Raw genomic sequence first — 21,679 nt, 5'->3', positions numbered from 1 at the left:
AACTAACTGTTTTCTTTTCCAATTAACCTGAGTTGAGCCTGCCAAACAAAACTGTAACCTTGTCATTAATGCTGCATCTGTGAGGACTGTCCCCACAGGTGTAGCTTAGCTGCAAATCTTTGACTTAATTAAAAAAGTTAAGATTTTATAGAATCCATTTTGTCATGTGCATCAAAGCTGTCTCCATAACACTCACAGTACTAATGTTGGTTCACAGTAATAACATGTGACATTCCAGTTGATTAGCAGGCAGGGATGGGTAATGACTGTGAAGAAATTTCACGAATGAGTCATAAGTTACAATGGTGCCCACAAAAGTGGAGGTCATATAATTAGGAAGGGTGCTAATGATGATGAAGCCACAGGAGAGAGACATAAACATCCTGAACAGTCAGCTGAGCTGGCACAGAGCTCTCCTCCAGCATCATTAACAATTGGACTAGGCAGGACACATACTAAAGGGAAGGGAGGGAAACAACTCTGTTTGTTGTACAACTTCAACAGTGGTCATAAAACAGGCGAAAGTGGAGGTAAGTAGAAGCTAGTTTTTAGAGATGTAAAAATACAACTACACACTCAGACAACCTATAAAACTGCAGTAAGTGTTTTCTGCCATATGTCTCCATTAACCAATCAGTATCAATACAAACACAACCATGTAAAGCAAGAGAAACAAAATGATCAAACCAACAACAAAGACTATCACAAAGGATAAAGTTATCTGAAGTAGCAAAGCTATGAACACAGCTTCAGTGCATGAGAAAGACTGTGTCCTGATTTCACTAGTAGACAGCCTGCCAATCAAAACACAGAGCCTAAATAAGCACAGATATACAGTTTCCCAGATTGCACATGTCCTGAAATGGATTCTGTGCAGAGAACCCATCTAATGCTTGGAAACCCTCAAGACTCACTCAGAACATCTTGATAAAAGCATATAAAACAACCACTGTATACAACTACAAAGAAAAATCAGATACTAACTCAGTTTACCATTTAAGACCTATTAAGACACAAGAAATATGATCAGTGACTGGTTTTGGAGAACTTGCTTTTAGGGAATGGTTTCAAAACTGTTTATACATTTATGTTCTGATCATCGGGTTTAATTATTTAATCTTCCTTTAAGGAATCATGTTTTTTTTTTAATTTAAAAAATAAATAAATAAAATAAATATATATCAGTTTGAAATGGCTCTGTTGCCTTGGAGAAAAAAACTGTCACAGCATGAATGGTAAACACTTGTTGAACCTGGAAATAAAACATGTTGCCATAGTCACTGAATTCATCCCAAACGTGCTTAATGTTTTAGTGCACATTAACTTTAATGTTTATATTTTAAAACCTGAATTAATTTATGTAGTTTCCAAATATGTCTGCAAAAAGAAATCTGAATGTCAAGAGAGTGTTCTTCAAAGCAGAGGTATAATGTTAAATGATGCTCTGGTCACACGCTAGCTAGATGAAACGTGGTCTGTCTCCATGCAGGTGTAAATGCAAAAGTTAATGCAACTCGACCAACTAGACCACATCTGGTCAGGCTTGCCACATTCATAACAACAAATAACAGTCCAGAAAAGTCACAAAAACACTCTCTTGACAAAAACTACAAGATCTCTAACTGGATACTAGATTCCTTTATTGTCATTGTATAAAACACCACGAAATTCAAAATCCAAGGCAGAGAACGGAGCTCAATCAAGAAAGTAATAAATAGTAAAAAATAATAGTGCGAGATAATTACAATACATACTACACACGCAACCATACACATACTGTACTGTACATATTCAGTCATACAAAAAGGAACTCAATCTTCTCTCACAAAAATATTAGTGATTGAGGTGTAAATGCAAAGACCCATTGTATTCACATAATGTATCCAGATGAAGGTCACAAATGAATACCAGGTGTAAGTAGGGCCTGTGTGCATGTTGCATGTGTACAGGCTTGTGTGTGAGCAGAAGCAGAGGAAGCCTGTGGCTCTGTCAGTGAGGGCTGGCAAGCATGGCTGCAGCTCTGGCTGGGTTTAATCTGTAAGACAATAGGCAACGCCTGCCTGCTTGCAGGCCATGCAAATCTAATTGGAGGTGGCATTACGCTGCTGTAATTGGCTCTTTTATAAACAAGGGTGGTCTGTCCAAACTAATTTCACCAATCAAGTAAGCTTATGACACCTAAAAGGTATTCATGTGTGTGATGGGAGGCAGTCATAACATTAGGTAAGTATCAGCTCAATCATGACACCAGATAGCCATCTAATTACTATTAGCTTTCCAACTCGTTGAAAAAAATAGTGATCAGAAAGCTCAAGCAGAGAACTACACTGAGCTGAGCACATTCCATCAGATCAGAGGTAATCTGATTTACACTTGCCCCCCATCTGTGGCTAAAATCCTACAGGTACCTAATGGAACTTTGGTAAGCATTAATTATAAGTGGATGACCAGTAAGATAGATCTTCTGAAAAATGACTGAAACAATTCTGAGTAATCATTTAATATTATGGTTTGGGAGCACTGCTTAACTTTTGTTTACACATACATATTACAAATTGATTGTTGAAACGGAACGCAAGCTGAAAATTGTTCACTTTTATGATGATGATGATGATGATGATGATGAGTACTTTATAAATCCTTCAAAGGAAATTACTTTGTTATAGCAGCCATTAATTAATTGGGATTCCTTTGTGAAATGGAGGCACAGAGTTGTTAATGGCCCAAAACTGACTATCATAGCTTTATACAGGCAATGTTAACTTACGAAGGTTGCTCAAAGATTCAGAAGAGCTGCACAGATGTTCTGATCTGTGAACAGTTCCCAACAGGTAGAAAATAGAAAAAACAGAATGTATACCTTAAATTTAAATAAACTAAAAATGAAATCAGCTTTTTCTTATTATGGTTGAAAATAATTTGGGTCTCAGCAAACTGACTGACTTCGGATTTATTGCTCACATCGTTTTATTTTTCCTTCTTTTTTTTATTTGGCACATTATTTTTTAAAATTGGCCAATATCAGATTCCACTGTGGACTGGTCACGGTTCTAAACTGACCCGCATAAGCAAGCATAAAAAAACAATAACAAAAACAACATCATGCTGTCACACACACAGAAACATGGAGGCCACTGAAGTGAGAATTTATGTTTTCATTTACAACTTGATGTGTAGAATATTGGGATCAATGCTGGTTCGAGCTTGTAAGGCGCCACTGTGATCAATATAGATAGATCAATAGACAGAAATAACGACCATAAATACCAAAATTATATACAATTATGAATACAAAAAATGAAGTACAAACAATACTTGTATATAAATATAATTAAGTTATTTGAATTATTACTAATTAGAACATATTGCTAATTAAATAAAAGTAAACTGCACAAATCCTACATCACACAAATAGAACAACACACTTATAAATCAATATCACCATCCAAGAGTCAAGACTAAACCAGTCCACCTTCATTCTTAATGATTTTACTCACAATCCAGAAAAAATACAACAATGTGAAACTACATATTCACAGTATGAACTGTGGTTTATTTGGTGTGACTGATTTTATTACTTCTAGTTCATAAACTAGAAATTAACTGATCCACACATTGACGTGACAAGCTACTAGACTCCCTCAACCTACAACAACATGTTGATGTCCCCACACACTTCAGGGGACACACACTTGATCTGGTCATCTCTAACTCCGCCCTCATCAGCAACCTTCAAGTTTATGATCTTGGTATTTCTGATCACAAGGTTGTGTCAATGGAGCTGCCCTTTCCTTCCCCCCACACCAAACCTAAGCGACAGATCCATTTCAGAAATCTGAAAAACATCAAAGCAGATGCCCTGGCCCTGGACCTTCAACACCAATGACCTCCTGATGGCCGCAGATACTGATTCCCCATCTCTACTCATCCTCTTGGACCTAACAGCTGCCTTTGATACAGTTGACCACAACATCCTCCTCCACCGCCCGAAATACACCATTGGACTCTCAGAAAATGTACAAAATTGGTTCACTTCATATCTGACCGACAGAACCGAGCACGTCCCCTGGGTGGGAAAAGCAAAACCACATACCCACAACAACACCTGCGGCGTCCCTCAGGGCTCAGTGCTGGGCCCCACCCTCTTCACTCTCTACCTGCTCCCCCATGGCAATGTAATTAGCAGACATGGTATATCCTACCATTGTTATGCTGATGACACTGAATGAATAACCCCCACTTCTTCTGCTCCCCTGCCAACATCCACACTCACCACCTGCCTGGAGGAGATCAAGACGTGGATGGAGCTCAACTTTCTGCAGTTAAACAGTTCCAAAACGGAAGCCATCCTAGTTGGCACACCACATCAGCTCCGCTCTTCCACCATCACCAGTATCACCTTCTCTGGCCAAAACATCCCCCTTACCTTATCTGTCACCAACCTGGGTGTTAAAATGGACTCACCCAGGCAGATGCAGAGAAGCTCATCCATGCCTGTGTCTCCTCCAGACTGGACTACTGTAATGCACTCCTCATTGGGATCTCTGGCAAGAACATCCAGAGACTGCAGTACATCCAGAACAGTGCTGCCAGGATCCTGATGAGGGTGCGCAAATACGACCATATCACCCCCATCCTAAAATCCCTTCACTGGCTCCCTGTCCCACTCAGAATTGAGTACAAGGTCTTCCTCCTCACAGCAGTGCATTCACAGACATGCACCCCTATACCTTAAATAACTCCGCACCCCCCAGACCTCCTCACGCACCCTTCGCTCTGAAAACATAAACACCCTCCAAGCCCCCAGAGCCAAGCTCCTCACCATGGGTGATCAGGCCTTTTCCTCTGCAGCCACGAGGCTGTGGAACACCCTCCCTGACCACCTGAGGACCCAACAGACTGCAGATGTGTTTAAAAGAGACCTAAAAACTTATCTTTTTACTAAAGCATTTTGCTAAGTGTCTTTTATATGTTCTCTTTTAACCATTTCTTTTTCTTTTTTCTTTTTCTTTTATTTTCTGCTCTGTAGCACTTTGAGATTGTTGAAATGTAAAGTGCAATACAAATTAAATGTATTATTATTATTATTATTATTATTATTATTATTATTGTTACATGTAAATGAGCGATAGAAAACGGATCATTTTTGGGGGGGGGTTTTGGTGTGTGCACCGTGCTGCTCCTGGTAAGATGCTGGTGGCCCATATTGCCACTGAATAGGATAATTAATCCCAATCAGCTGCTCTTGTTTGTTACTGCTGGAGTTCACTGCTCTGCAAAGCACGAAAAACACGCCTGATGGCATAACTGACAATTATCGACAATGAAATAAGTCGCTGACTAATTTTGTCATTGATTGAATGTCGACTAATCATTGATCAGTAGATGGCAGCATATAAAATATTTGGCAGTTCAATGTACTATTGATTTCCTCTACTCCAGTCATGTTTCCAGTTACTGCTAGTCTTGATGATTCAAAATATTGGCAGAGCTACCCAGTCCACATACCAGTTGTAGAAATCTAGACAAGGAAACTTACAGAGTGGCACTACCCCCTCTCCCAGCAACTAAACTCCAATTTTTCGCTGTAACTTCGAAAAAAATAAAAATAACATGGGCATGCCGCAAGAAAAATGGCAGCAGCAGAATTTTTATCCATTTAGAGTCTGTTTGCCTTTCGTGTGGATTATTGTTAAATTACTGAGCTAAGTTGTTTATAACTATTCACCGCTATCAAATATGGACTATAGTCATAATTACAAACTAGCTTATTTTTTATCTTTACTTTTAAGCTATTAGGCTGCAGCTATGATTCCCAGCTGCCCCTCCTCCTTATGAGGAGGGGCAGCTGGGAGTGTTTTCATTTGTTATAACAGGAAAAAAATAGCAATACAATATCAACAGTTTTCTTTGTTTTTAGTTCTTTAGATTCATTAATGCAACATGAGTTTTTTTTAAATATATAGCTTAAGTAAAACTTTATAGGCTGTGTTATCTTCACTTTAGGGATCAAATATGTTTTGTGGCTCCAGACAAAATGACTCTTTTGATAGTAAAGGTTGCAGACCACTGGGCTAGTTTTAGCTTGCCTATTTACGTGGGAGACGTCTGGATACTAGGGCTTATCTCACACATCTCGCTCTCTACCTCAAGACAACCATATGAATTCCCAAAGAAGCGTATTATTGTAATGCTTTATTGTGATTCTGACTCTTTTACACTTTATGTTGCTGTTCCTTCATGAACTTAAAAAACAGATGTTCAGAGACCCCAAAAAGTGTCAATGACTTAACCTACCACTTTGCATATGACATGCTTGCAATGTTAAAAGCTTTAATGTCCCAATACCTTTGTCCATATAGTGTATCTTATTCCTTTGTTGTTGTCTAAAAATTGTTAAAAAAAACACATGATAGAGCACTGGGTGACATGTTCCTACTTCACCATGAATACATACACTGTAGTTTTTTGTCGACTCAATCACACTGTTTAATGTAGATTTATGCACTGATGGAAGTAGTGCCTAACAAATGTACTATTTCCTTATTAAAGATTAACATCTTCAGTAGGAAACAGTGGACTCTGGGTTTAGAGTCACAGAAATGGACCAACACATTTGTGCATGCAATTTGTTGATAATAGGAAACATAGGCCTTTAGTTTGTGTGTCCACTGAGGATTGGACAGGACCGAGTGACAGAGAGCAGAAAAGACCCTTTGTTCCCACCAGCCAGTCCCTCTCTCCAGATGTCTTCTTTAACTCAGGCTCCCAGGGAGAGATAGGAGATATCTCTGCACTGTTCTAAAGGTTCACTGTTGCACTGTTACATGGATTAAATTACAGAAGGGAATTAAGGCCTCGTTAAGAATAATGTTTTCTTAGATGTATTGCAGTTCTTATAAAAAAAAGGTTCAACTTGGGGAATAAAGTCTGAAACAATATTAAAAATGTGAGATGAAGTCACAGTTATGAGATTTTTTTCCCAAACCATATTTTGTATTACTTTGCTTTGCTTTGAGACTTTCACCAACCCCAATACAATGAAAATTAATGTTATCAATCTGCTCACCAGATTAAGAAAATAACATCTAAAAAATGACACAGCAACCTTCATACAATCCTTCATACTAGACCAACTCAGTGAAGGGGTCCCACCGCGGGGGTTTATCTGTATGCTAAGTCAGAGGCTACTACTTTTTTTTTTTTTAAAGAGAGCAAGAGCAAGAGAAATAGAAAGCATGTGCATCAAAAGTGGTATTAGTTAAAAACAGTTCCTAATAACATCTGTCGACAGCCAGGGTTTCAGTTTGTATTTATTTATTTTTTAAATGTATTATGAGCTAACCAGTACAAATCACAAAGTTGAAACAGCTGTGGCATACAAAACTGGTGTAAGGTAACAACTTTTAATGTCTCATTCTGATCTGATTACCATGACACAGTTTAACATCCCACACATCCTCCCACCTGGAGGACTCAGAACACATCAGCCTATGTCAGTCTCAGCCTTTATCTGCCAAACAGTCTTTAACATAGCAGCCTTTGCAACCATGTCACTGGACAGACAGATGTGAAAGGATGCCCGAGGCTGATATTAAATCCAAACACAATGGGAGTGGTTCAAATAGGCAAAAGCTCACAAAGTGACTTCCGGATGTGTCATGGCCAAGGCATCCGCAGACCTGTAGCTAAAACAGCCTACAACAAAGATAAAACCAATGAATGAACACCAGACTGCACGGCAAACTTTCCAATACAACGAGCGGAAACCAGAAGACGAACAACAATGACACTAAAACAGCAAAACACAACAAAATAAAAGTGGGCCTGAAGCAGTTAACACCATGAGATCTGACTGATCTTTGGAACTATCTCTTTGAATCTCTTTGGTGCTAAGTGAGTGTGTATTCATGATGCAAATATTATCAGCTCTACAGAAAGTGCATATGTACTGAACAGAATGTGTTAAGTTGTTTAATAAAAACTATTTACCCTGTTATACCCAACCCTACATTTAGGGAAACAAAGAGCAGAGACAACACAACCACAATGACCTTACACAAGGCAAAAGCAGAACTATAGACTTCACTTCCATATAGATAAGGATAATAACAGATATGTTCAGTCAGCTTAGAGAGGAGCCAGAATTGACTGAACATTACCAGCAATAACGTGTGTCTGCACATTGCATTCCATCTCAGAAAATTCAAGACCATAACAGTTACTCCTGCTCCTGATACTGTTAATGCTAAATACTAAATATTGCTGAATTTCCACAATAAATACATACAAAAATTATATTGCTTTGCAATGTACGAATTGGTGCATATGCACAAACAACAGTCAGAGCCTTCCCCCCAACAATGCAAAGTCACAGGGAGGCGACCATCTCACTCTGCGGGGAGAACTCCAACAGAAAGGACTCGTGAGTATCCCCACATCCACCCGGTACCAGAGAAGAAGAGAGTCCAGCCCCTCTCCAGGACTTTGGTTCCAGAGTTGGTGCTGTGTGTAGAGATCAGCCCAACTACGTCTAGCCGGTACCGCTCCACCTCCCACACTAGCTCCGGCTCCTTCCCTGCCAGCGAGGTGACGTTCCACGTTCCCAGAGTCAACTTGCGATGCTGAGGATCCGCACGCCTAGGCCCACGCCTCTGCCCAATGCCCAAGTGGCATTGTACCTGACCCTAGACTTCATCCCTGCAGGTGGTGGGTCCACAGGGCGGCAGCTCCACGTTATTTCTTCGAGCTCCCCAGCCATCCGCTGTGCACCAGGTGCAAGATATGGCCCTTAGTGGTAAATTTTGATTTTGATGGCAAACCAGGGAATGAAATACTTCTTGTAAAAGCTACCATCCTGGATGGCACATGACACATGATCCCCCGCCACTGACGCTTTTTAAAAACGGTAAAAACACAAGAAAGAACCAAAAGTACCAAAGTCTCATATGCTTGTTAAAAGCTGAGATTAAGATAAGCCCTCGGTTATGCATTATTAAGCTCCTGTAGTTAAGGGGCTAACAGGTCCACGTTATGTCAGTCAGACCTGAAGGCATCCCCAACTGATCTAATATGACATCAGTGTAGGCAGCACTTGACATTTTAAGGAGAAGGCAACAGCTGATGGCTGCTTCATTACTTTCTGTCTGCCTCCAGAGAAACCCATGGGTGGATCCACGGCATGAATTGCTCTCTGACATCAAGGCAAAAGCCTAAATTAGAACTTTCCATAAAAATGAAGGGAAAAACTACCCAATATTGGTCAAAATTTTCTTTTTCTTTATTGTTGAGGTAATTATAGCTGTGTGGTGGGCAGTAGCATATTTGTGGAGTCCTGGTGGTCCATGGAGCTAGCATTTAGTGAGCGCCGCCCAAGGAAGCTGGAAGAACAGGAACTGGGATGTGGGTGTAGGAAAGCTCGGAGACAAGTGTTTCTACACACACATCGGACTGAAAGTGAATGTTTATGCAACCCTATAATCTGCAACTCAGTCCCTGCCCTAAACAATCCCTCTATTCCAAAAGTAAATGTCCCTTTGAAGTACCATTTGTTACTGTTCTTACTGCCATGTTTAGTATGCTTATCAGCCTGTGTAAATGAGGCAAAGAAGTGGATGAAATGGCACTTAATAAATAAGCAAGGGCTTCTGTCTGGAAGGCACAACTTCCACAGATTCAACCTGTTGGAAGCCCAGATTTTGTTTGGTCTCGGTAACTAGACCACTTCAGTTTGAAAAGCTCCTACATATCCCTGCATGTTGTACTGTGAGACAACAATGTCCTTCAAAAATGCATCAATTTAATCAAAATGTCATAAGAAGGCTGAAAGTTTAACATACAGCCCCTATCCCCAGTATTGGGACAGATGTATGTTATGTTCTTCAGGATCTGTGCTTTAGTATTAATTTTGAACTAAAATAATGGATACTGCATTAAAGTGACAAGTCTCAGCTTTAATTTGAGTAGGTTTACAATAGTCTGTTGAAGACCCCAGAATATTGTGGGACTCGGGTTAAAGGTTTCATCAGGAGCCACACCACACTATTTGCATCTAATCTATGTAAAGCACACCTCTCCAAGCATGAAAAATTAGAAATATACTAACCTGAATGCTTCACTGTGGTCTAATTACACTGAACAATTGGAAGCTGAAAGTAGTTAAAAAAGAAACCTATTCTGTGGCAGTGTTTAGCTCAGTGGGTAGAGCACCTGCCCCATGTGTTGAGGCTACAGTCCTCGCTGCAGGTGACCCCGGCTCGAATCTTGCACCGGGCGGTCCTATCGTGCTTGTCATTCCCCCCTCTCTGCCTCCAGTTTCCTGTCTCTCTCTACTAAAACCTGTACATTAAAGGCAAAAAGCTCCAAAATATACTTTAAAAAAAAGAGATCAATTCTATTCTTAGACAGCTTCAGAATATTGCAGTAGATTATGAAGTCAAGCAGTCATCCAGATTAATTTGTGGTCTTAGTGTGCCATCTAGTGGAGAAAAATTGTATAGATTCAGGATACCTGATAAGGAAAAGGTGCCTCAGTTTTCTGTTTCTAGTTTAAGTTTATTGATTATTATTATGTTTTTAGATATCTGTGTACTCAACTGTCAGCTATTTCCCTGACATTGCTGTCAAAGTCTAGATCAAACACGAATTACAAGAGCGTGACCTACAAACATATCTACAGGTTTCACTGGAAATAAGTTCCTGTTTGACTCATCAAAGTGTTGGCAGTTAATTTCAGTTGCTCAGTCTAGAGAGAGAGAGAGAGAGAGAGAGAGAGAGAGAGAGAGAGAGAGAGAGAGAGAGAATGTGTGTGTGTGCATGTGTGTGTGTATTTGACTGTGTGTGTGTGTGTGTGATGTATATCTACTTATTGCAGTGTCTGATAAATGCCCGGGTCAGAATGCATCTAAATGCCCCTAACAGAAACCTTTCCGCTTCGCCATGGCCCAGCGTGCGCAATGGTGTGAGGCAGCTTTAATTGGTTTTACTATTGTGTCTACTTTTATTTTTCATCTTTATGTCTACCGCTATGTTATATACTAGTTATCATTGTATATTGTCTTTCAAAATTTGAATTAAAAAAATTGATCGCAAAAAAAATGCAAGCTGATCTACTAACGCAGCACACTGAGGTTTGCATCTTTCAACTGTGTAAGATAATACGCGCTGTCCATTTGGTACGTTTGCCATAATGAATATGTAATATGGGGCGTTTTAACCCCAGTGTGCAAAATACAGGGAGGAGAAAAGGCAAATATGTTATTTAGCACACACATTGTGATTTACTAAATTCAAATATAATTTTACTGACGGTAACTGCATCTATAAATAATAGGTTTGAAGGACAGGTATTAACCTGCTGCACAGATGATACTGTGGAGAGGAGGAGTCAAGAGGTGACCATGCAAGTGAAAAAGATAATGAGGCTGGGTAAAAAAGAAGAAATCTATAAGAGAAATATCAAAGGTAACAGTTGGATTCATTCTGCAAAAGAGGGTGAACACAGGAAAACTAGAAAATATCAAATGAGCTGGTTGATGAAAAGAAAGTTGTTTGCATTGTGAACAAAAAGTCCTTCACAACTCCACAGTAAATTAAGAATTCTCTCCAGGATGTAGGCAGGTTGCAGTTGACAACAACACAGACAACAAACTTCTCTTGACTAATGAAACAAAAAACAACCTCTATCAGAATGATGAAAATGTCCTAAACCCCATCACACAGTGTGAGCAGTGAGTTTCACATTCCCACTGTGCTAGACAGTGCTGTCAAAGGAAAAAGGTGTTTTTGTACAATTCAAAATCTGTTCCCTGTATCAAGGGTGGTAACAAATTAATTACAGATTATTACAGCAAATAATCCTCAATATTAAATCTGTTTGTCAAACCAACTATTAACCAAGACTTCCTTCTGTAAATGAAGATTATGTGCATTCCAATCAGTAACATTTTGATTTATCTCACTGCTCATGATGTTCCATTCACACTGTGGCTACTTACACATGTAATCCACTCACAACCAAGGTTAAGCTAAGGGTGAGTGACATGTGTTTCTTCGCCAAAAGGTTCAAACAACACCATGTTTCTCCTGAATCCAATCTGTGGATGTGTACAAAGCAGAGGCACTGATGGGTAATGAAGGTGAAACTACACAGGAGCCAGGTGGAGCAGGTTTGGGAGTTATAGGAGTATTTGGGGAATTCAGCTGTTCAGTCGAAACATGCATTCAGTGATCATTCCTTCCTGGGGAGCCTGTGGCCTTCCCAGGAGGGGATGACAGCAGTGGGGTAGTAATTACAACACTGTCTGTGTTTGATCCCACCGATAGCATGGCCCTCTGACCCCCAGGTAAAGGGGCCAACAGCTGTATACTGGTGGTTATGGCTCATGGTCCAGATGTCACCACTGACACATGCAACAGGCTTGGGAAACTATCTGGGATCACCTCATATTCGTCCAGGCATCTGACAACCACCTGCTGTCAGTGAGGGAAATATTCACCTCCTTCACAGCACCTGGCAGTTGTTACATGTCAACTAAACCAAGGTAATCAGGGTTAAAACAGAGTTAAAACAATCTGTATGGTGAAAGAGCTGTTGCTTTTTTGGAACTTTGAGATATTGTGTCCAAGTATCTTGACTCAAATTAGAGGAGGAGTTTTTTCTTTAAGCATTTTAAAGCTTGTAGTCATCCTTTGTTCTAAATTTGGAGACCAATAGTCTTCTTATTGAAACACACAGTTTTAGTTTTCATCACCTTTTCACTACACTCTCACTACATTTCACCATCAGTTGATCATATTATACTGTACATTGATCAGCTGCATCAACATTGAGAGGCAGTGCACTTACATTGCCATCATGCCCAAAAATCCTGTGGAGAACCAAGTGTTTCTACAGTGTCATATATTTTACAGTATATCAGTATAACCACTTTGGTTCCTGCAGAAAAGTCTTGGCCTGTGAACTCTCTCTGTAATAAATCCTGATGTTAAAGCTTCACAAACTCGCCCCCGATTCCAAACACCGACAATCAGAACATGAGTGTGACTGCTTATGGAAGAAGCTGGCCTGTGGTGACTATCACTGGAAATGTACTGAGTGAATAATTCTCCTTCCAAAAGTTCTGACAGTGACATTGCAGAAAGATACATAGCTATGTTACATCAGAGCCTAGCTGAAGGGCAGCACTGATGGATGGCTATGAGAGGATGGTGGTGCCACTAACTGGATTTAAGGAGCTTTGTACTATCTTGATAGTGCCATCCAGGAAAAGAGCCATTTCCATTCACACACACACACACACACACACACACACACACACACACACACACACACACACACATACACACACACACACACACACACACACACTGCAGGTATAATGGTGCAGGATATTTTGTTTGGTATGTCCAAATGAGTGGTCTGTTTGTTAAACTTATTAGAATGATACAGACTATAATCAATGTTTGGTACTGGATATAAAGTCAAAGGTTCCACAGTTCCACACAGAAAGCCTCAGTAATGTGTTGCAAGTTAGCTAAACCAACCTAGTCAGATGAGCTCAGTTCATATACTAAATATATTGTATTCTTATCTCTTGACATCATCTGTATGGAGAACAAAAATGAGTAGCATCCCATTTAGGAGCATCATGACTTTCCAGTTAATTACAACACTGAAAAAAGAATGATGGATCAGAATAAAACTGTTTTATCAAAGTCCTGTCCTATCTTTATGTCAAACACAAAGCTAAACTATTTGCACCAGAATTATCCACTTGCAATGCAATGTCATGTCATGCCAATCAAATATGTGCAATGCAATCTTTTCACAAAATCTTTTATTTTGTTGTCACAAATCACACTCTTTAGGCAATATTTTTGTCATTTGGAGTCTGTTAATGTTTTGTGCATATAACACTAATTACTCTCCTTGGCTTTTACTCACAAATCTTTTATTGCACTTACAGTAACGTAACAAGTGTAGTTGTCGTCAACTTGAGTACTTCATCTGGACAGCAAAATGCAGTAGAACCTAAGCTGAAATGAAGCGAGTGCACATAAATTAGGTAAATATAGTAAAACATAGTCTCTAGCAGTGGTGTGAATCATCACTGTCCTCATGATTCAATTTGATTACAAGAATCAAAATGTTTCCCTACTCTCTAATGCGTTTTGCTGTCATTTGTAGTCATGTTACTCTCCTCTGCTCTCTGTGGTTCAGCGCAGGTAGGGGTGAACTCTGAATGCTGCACACACAGTGCAGCAGAGGAGAGATGGTGTACCAGGTGAAGAGCTGAAGTTGACAAGAACTACACTTGCTACGTTACTGTAAGTGCAATAAAAGCTTGAGTCATGATTACATTTTTTAACACATTTTTTTCATTTTTTGTTCTGTGCTGAAAATGTAGCCACTTCCCCTTGTGTATTTACCAGTATGTCTCCCTTGGGTGAAACACAAGTGATGTCATCAGTCTTCAAACATGTTAAAAAAGTCATTATGAGGATGACTGGCAGTGACTTAATGTGTCCCTAGCTGTGCTGTGTGTTATTGGCTATTTTGACATCCCAGTCAGTCGTGTGACATGCAGTGTGTTTACATACTCTTAATATGTAAACAAATGGAAATACTGTCTTGTGATGATGTGAGAGAATCACTTCTCAAGAGATGCATTATGATGCAGATCTGTTTAATGTACATCGGACCCATTCTTAACCACTTAACACACGCCCCTGTTTTTTATGCTGTTAGCCTAAACGACATGCCCAAGTTGTGAGCAGCACAGATCCCACATAGTTTGAGACTCAGAGATGTGTCTGGTATCATTGGAAAGGAAACACTCTCAGGATTCTTGTAAAAGTGTCTGTGTGATTCTGTGACTTACTGACAAAGAGTGGCAGAGGTTACAATGATGGGGTTGTTTACTCGCCCATAGGTTTGCCTTTACAATGACATGTGTACAGACATTCAGGGACCTCTCAGCAGGATATAGACACAATGAGGCCACAGCCACAGGTCTTGGTTCCATGCAGTCCAAATTTGGAGTCAAAAGACCAAAAGATGAATTTTTCTGAATTATTTTTCAACAGATATGTCCATGCGTTTTCCTTAGGTCCTTTTTGGAGACTCCAAATGGACACTTGGTTACCAAAGCTGTATAACTGCAATCAAACACCTATAACTTTACATCCCCTTTGCCTACAATCAAAATCTTGGTCTCTAATGAAAGCTGACGCCATATTATTATTATTATTATTATTATTATTATTATTACATATAACCATATTTTTTTGTTTGGCCATATCTATCTATCTATCTATCTGTTTATTTTGGTATAAGTCATATGTCAAGTCGAAGAAGAACCAACCGTGTATCAAAATGCCGAGTGCGTAATGATATATGGTTCAACTCTTTTACGCACCGGGCGCACGCCGGTTACGCTTGGAGTTTGTTTATGGACAGACAAACTTGATAGCTTAGTGTCATACACCGTTGGAAACCTCAGACTATTGGCTAAAAGGTTATCAACTTCATTTCACCGAATATTTCCATAGGCTAGAACAGCAGTCAATCAAAGCCATGTCGTCATTGTTGTTGGTCACATGTCCTCATTGGCTTTGGAGACATGTACTGCCTAATCCTAAACACCGATTGGCTTGTGTGTGGTGTCGTCAGAAGCAGAAGAGGCTCACGGTCGTAAACATCTAGTCACGTGTACTCTGAGATGGACGTGCAGGTCAGGAAATGACGTAAAAGGGACCGTATATGGTTTGTTATTTGTGTTATTACGTTACGTGTTGGACTAAATACATGTTGACATATTGAGGAAAGTATTCCGGTTAGAAGGAAACGGATTTCATATTTCACAAGAATGGATATTTGGCGAGCTGTACAGAAAGTCCTGAGTCATAAGATGATCGTTGTGGATAAAGGGAAGACTTTGAAGGTATGTAGGCATTATAGCTTTTCTTACTTAGCTGAGTGGCTAGCCGAGCTAATCGCTAATACTATTACGGCTGTGAGCAACCATATAAGTCGTGAGTGGTCTTGAATGAATCAGGACAATCTAAGCTTTCCAACAATGTACGGCATGAATATGTTTAAGGGTTGGTGTTTAAAACATCCAGAAGAACTTGTGGCTACCTCCTAACATCCGTCCCGTCCCGTAGACGGAACAGCGGGTGGTGGTTAAGACAGACAGTCACCCTGCTTCTCATTGTTAGAAGAGACTCCAGTCTGCTGTGGAGTACATACTTCACTAATAAACCACAAAATTACATCCTATAATTACCAGATAGAAGTGATAGAAGTCTGCCTGTCCATATGCATATTCCCCCACATGAACACTTTCTATTTCTCCTTTCTCTCGTTTTAGAAGAATCAGTTAAACAATGCTAAAACATTGTTATTATTCAGTGCGTTTACAAGCACTTAAGTATCCAAGTTACAGTTAAGGCTTTCTGGAGAAAGCTAACTTCAGAGGTCCAATATGTAAGAATTGTGAATCAATTTTTAAGTATTTATCTTTTTTTTTTTATAGCCGATGAGTAAACAGGTTGTATTGTAACTTAAAAAGTGAGACTTTACCCAACTTTCTCAGTTGCCCAGCCTGTGGACTGATTTCTATGCAAAAGACCTGCGCCAATTTTTCTACCCAAAGGATGTGACATATTTGCGCTTTCCCAAGTGCCTCTTCCTAAGCACTCTCTTCGGCTAATGTCAACAAACCAGCATCCACCAAAACAAAAATGGTACAATCCGAGCAGATACTAGTCATTTAATGAGATGGCTAACTGCCTCGGTCAACCGACACACAGTTCATAACAAAATACCCTTCAATGACAAGTTGCCCACTCCCAAGCACACAAACAGCTCAAACAATATTACTTCAGCTACAAAGGAGCAGAAAACAAGCTCAAGAGACTGGTGACAGTGTACCCACTGATACCAGTGTATACAGGAAAATATATAGATACAAAGCACAGACCAAGAAAAAGACAACAAAAATATTCTATACGTTTAGAAATAATCAAGTTAAGTACATTATGGAAATTTACCTTAAGAGTTTGCAGATTGCTGTATACTGGTGGGGACAAAGTGGTCAAGTGTGACAGTATACATTTCTGTCTGGTTGATTTAATTTGATTTCTTTAGAAAACATGTGAGTTAAGGAAGAGTTATTAATGTGACTTTTACTAGGATCTAAGCTTTAATATGCTTTTAAAGTAACCCCTGTGATTATCCTTTAACTGGATAAATGATGTCTGCTGTTAGAACTCAAGCATAATTATTAGATGGAAGTGTTTTCTCATGATCTTCCTTCCATATTTGGTATGTTGCACACAACTGGTTTGTTAGGGTTTATAGAACAGTGCTAACTCTGTGCTTGCATCACATGACTTTCTGCTCAGTTTTAGCAACTAGTATGATGAACTGTGGCAATGCATCAGTATGAAACGACTCTCAGGAAGAGACACGCAAGATGAGTGGAGGTGTGGCATGTAAGGCTAGATATCAGCAGCTGTGTGTATGTGTGTGTGTTTGCATAGTTAATTTGTTCAAAGAATTACAGCAATTAGTCTCAAAAGACAAATAATTTGACATTTGGCGTGCATTCCATCAAGCTTCTGCTATACACACACAGACACACACACACAAGACAGAGAGAAGGACAAGGAGATTCAATGATTCTTGTCCGTTTAGCAAAAGGCTTTAGACTTGGGACATGCTTTACAAATATCAGACTTGGTTCATCCTGATTGACTTGAGCCTTGACTTGGATTTATCTTGTTTGACATCAAACTTGACTTTATTTAACTTAAAGACTGTGTAAAGTGAATCAGACATTTTCTTCTAAACACATTAAATAGGTCATAAATGTATTTCTAAAAAAGGTGTAAAAAGCATTTCAACCATTTAGATTTGAATTGTGGAGCTAGGCTTCACAAACTGTGTTTCAACACTTCTGTGTTCAGGATTTAGTGGTCGGGTCTGAATAAACCCGCCCCTGCTGCTGTAGAGGTATAAATACATTCAGCACACACTACTACTACTACAGCCTGCAGTTAGCCAGTTAGCTGAGTTAGCCACCGAGCTAGCAGCTGAGTTAGCCACCGAGTTAGCAGCCGAGTTAGCAGCAGAAAGCTCTCAGAAGTAGCGTCCATGTTTCTGGTAGAAGTGGTGACTTTGATTGACAGGTGACACTTGGTGACACTTTCACAGTGTTTGGTAGCAGAGAAAGAGACTGAGTTTTACACAACTTTGAAGCCTAATTTCATATATTTGCTGATTTTTTAAATCATTCAAATTCATCTGGAATGAAGAACAGCCTCTCTCATTGGCTGTGGTGGTGATAATAATGGAATGCCATAGTTTATTTCTGTTCTCATTTCAAGGCAATTCTCCAATAATAAACCACCATCTGGTAATTCATTTTTAAATAAAATCAAAGTTAGGTGTCAGACCACTAACACTTAATACTCTATTTCTTCCACTGAAACTGCTAGGACTGTTATTACTGCTACCAAAGATACAACATTAAGTGTTAATTGTCTCTGCTTCACTAGTGATAATATGGCTGTATATTAGTGTAGATTAGTGTCAATTGTTACTGCTCAGTGTAACCATCCAAATAAGTCTTGACAGTATAGATAGGTGTACTAACACAAAGACAAAAGGCAAGAAGTGGAAAGCTGGGGTGCCTTGGATTTTGAAACAAGCTCTGTGTTGGGTTTGAGGATTTGCCTTGTCGTCACCTGAGGATTTGGGGAGACAACTATTTCCACCGAGGAAAGTAGAGTTAGGAGAGAGGAGTGAGGATGGAAAAATGAGCACACTTCTACACAGTCTGCACAGGTTGCAGAGAACAGAGAGGAGGGAGCTGACGAAGGAGTGAATGGGTTAATTTGGGGATTCAGAAAACAAGTCATGATAGATGTATTGAGGTACTCTGTAGAAGTATAAATGTATTCTATTCCAGGCAAGATGTTGAGCCAGGGTCCTTCCTTCCTTCCATTCTCTCTCTGTAGAGCAGATAAAGGCAGTCCGCCCGAGGGAGCTGCAGTCCTTGTGGTTAGAGCTACGAGCTAAGTGCTGTCCAGACTACTGTCTGTGATTAAATTGCATTATTAAACAGCAGTGATACGGAGGTGTTAATTATTGAAAATGTTTGATGTAAATGTGCTCTAGAGCTATTGAAGGAGCAGCTTCATGTCAAACTACCACAAAAAACTGTAAGGACATACAGCGGAAGCCTGTTAAAGATCAACATTATCAGAGAAATGACCAGGGTCCAAGCAGAACTGCAAAGCTGCTCAGTGTATCACTAAGTCTGAGATGCCATCTATGCATGACCTTTACATCCAGAGGAGCATGTGGAAAGCTTGAAAAATCATCAAGGACCCCATCCAGCCGAGATGCAAACTATTTTCTCTGCTTCCATCCAGCCAGTGGCACGGAAGCATCAAAGCCAGATCCAGCAGACTCAGAAACTGCTTCTATCCACAAGCCACCAGGCTGTTGCACTCTGGGACTTTCTGAGTACAACATAATATTTCCATTTTTATAATTCACCACTTATATATGCAATATCATATTTCACTCTATTTGTACTGTATTTTGGGATCAGAGCTTGCTTCAAACAGCCAAATTTCACTGTCTTCAGTGTTGCCACGTGACAATAAAAGCTCTTGAATTTCATCGACTGCAAATGGCCAAATCATAGCATCACACAGTAGAATACCAGAAGCAGCAGCATGGTATTCTCTGCCTGCTACAGCTGGGTACAGCCTGCATCCGAGTCAGCACAGACTGCTGCTCCTCCACTCCTCCAGGGCCAAGCGGCAGGAAAGCCACATCGTTTCTGACCCCCCTCTTTGAACTTCTACCTTCAGGGAAAAGACTGAGATCCATAAAAATCTCCACCAAGAGACACAGTAACACACACAGTAACCTAATAAACAGCTGTACTGTGCTATTATACATCTCATATCTCTTATTGCCAGCACTGGTCAATTTCATACAGTACATTTCATCAAACTGTACTTAACACTGTACATTGCATTCAACCTCCACTGTAACATTTTATTTATTGCACGTCACATGTAATTTTGCATTTTCACCATTTCTTGGTCCGTAGCACAGTCTATATTTTACCTTTTATATCCCATTTCAGACCTATTATTATTCAATTCTGTATACATTTTAAATGTATTTTTATACTACTTTATTTCATAATTATTATTATTATTATTATTACCTTACTCTTGTTATCTTTTTATTCTTCTGTATTGCATTTGTGGGAGCAAATGCAAGACACATTCTTTGCATACAGATTCTGATTAAATTATGAAGAAAAAAGAAGATAATTACATTCCATTTTTGAATTGTAAAGAAATCTCTGTAATGTAGAACAATTCAGATTCCAGCTACTATCTCAAGGATGACCCATTTAAGTAATTACATACAGTATGACATGTGAACTGTGAAGATGAATGTGGTACTGACTGATAGATGCAAATACTACACATGAGCCCTGATCCCTTCCTCTCTCTGTGGCATCCTCACCTATCCCCTCCAGTCATTCCTCCAGCAGCAACCTGAGCCTTCCCAGCTCTAACCTGCTGCAGCTCACAGACAAAGGCAGCTTTCTAATCCCACAGACACACATTTACCTCTGCGCAAGACGCAAGAAATTCTTTCTCCTTTAGGATAATGCATGATAACACACACCTAATCTCTCAATCCCTATATCTAACTTTTTCCAGCCCCTTGAGGGCCAACCCATTAGACCGCATTTAGACTGAAATCAGCCCTGTTATTCACTTTTGTTATTTCCCTCCTGTCCCTCCTTTCCTCTCTCCTCTGTACTTTTATGAAGCAGACTTAATTAAGGCCTGGGATTTACGAACATTTTTCACTCAAGTTGAAGGGGGTAAATTTTCTCCCGGAAGAAAATTTTGTACATTTTAAAGTCAAATGAGAGCAACATTAAGAGGTTATATCTTGATTTTTTTTGTGCTTTAGTAATGCTGGTTGTATAGATGATGACACAGCCACAAAGCACAGGAAATACATTTTTACCAGTTAATAAATGTTCCAAACAAACCATCAAAAAAACTAATGTCCATATTTTAGCCCTGAAACAAAGAGTGATTATCCATGTTCAACTAGTTATTTACTGAGGAACTAGATAGATTTTGACATTTTTCAGTGACGTAGCAACTCTGTCCCCCATTATGTGTCCAGACCTTTTATACAGATCATCAAGGCAGAATAAAGTAGTAGTATTCCCGCACTGAAGAGACTCTCTGAGAGCAGAGGAGGGCAACGCGACGAGAAGTGACAGCAAACCATAGCAGAGGCTAGTGTTAGCTGCTCCTCTTCTCTGTCTCAATGGGGCGGAGCTGAACCCTCCGTGTGTGCAGCGGAGAGAGAGTTTTTGTTTTTTAACCCTAACCCAAAAAGACTCCAAATGATGAAAAATACTCAAGGAGTGTGATTTGATGATAAACGATGGGCTACAGCAAGATATGAAACAGTAAACGTTTTATAGCAGAGCTGTTGTATTAGATTGAATTAGATTTCACAGGCCTACCTAATGAAGTGTATATCATCACATCACACAGCCATACTGTACTGTACATCCATTTGAATATTACTAACATTCCTACATAAAGCTTT

At 39.6% G+C, this 21,679-nt stretch overlaps 1 protein-coding gene across 1 annotated transcript in view; it reads right to left on the bottom strand.

The window, feature by feature from the left end:
- The window catches only part of chsy1 (chondroitin sulfate synthase 1), a 75,309-nt gene that overhangs the window by 3,209 nt on the left and 50,421 nt on the right, over positions 1–21,679 (bottom strand). The window lies entirely within an intron of this gene.

This window comes from Scomber japonicus, chromosome 1 (assembly GCF_027409825.1).
Source record: "Scomber japonicus isolate fScoJap1 chromosome 1, fScoJap1.pri, whole genome shotgun sequence".
In the NCBI taxonomy this organism is placed as follows: domain Eukaryota; kingdom Metazoa; phylum Chordata; class Actinopteri; order Scombriformes; family Scombridae; genus Scomber; species Scomber japonicus.
This window is presented reverse-complemented; position numbering and strand designations above follow the sequence as displayed.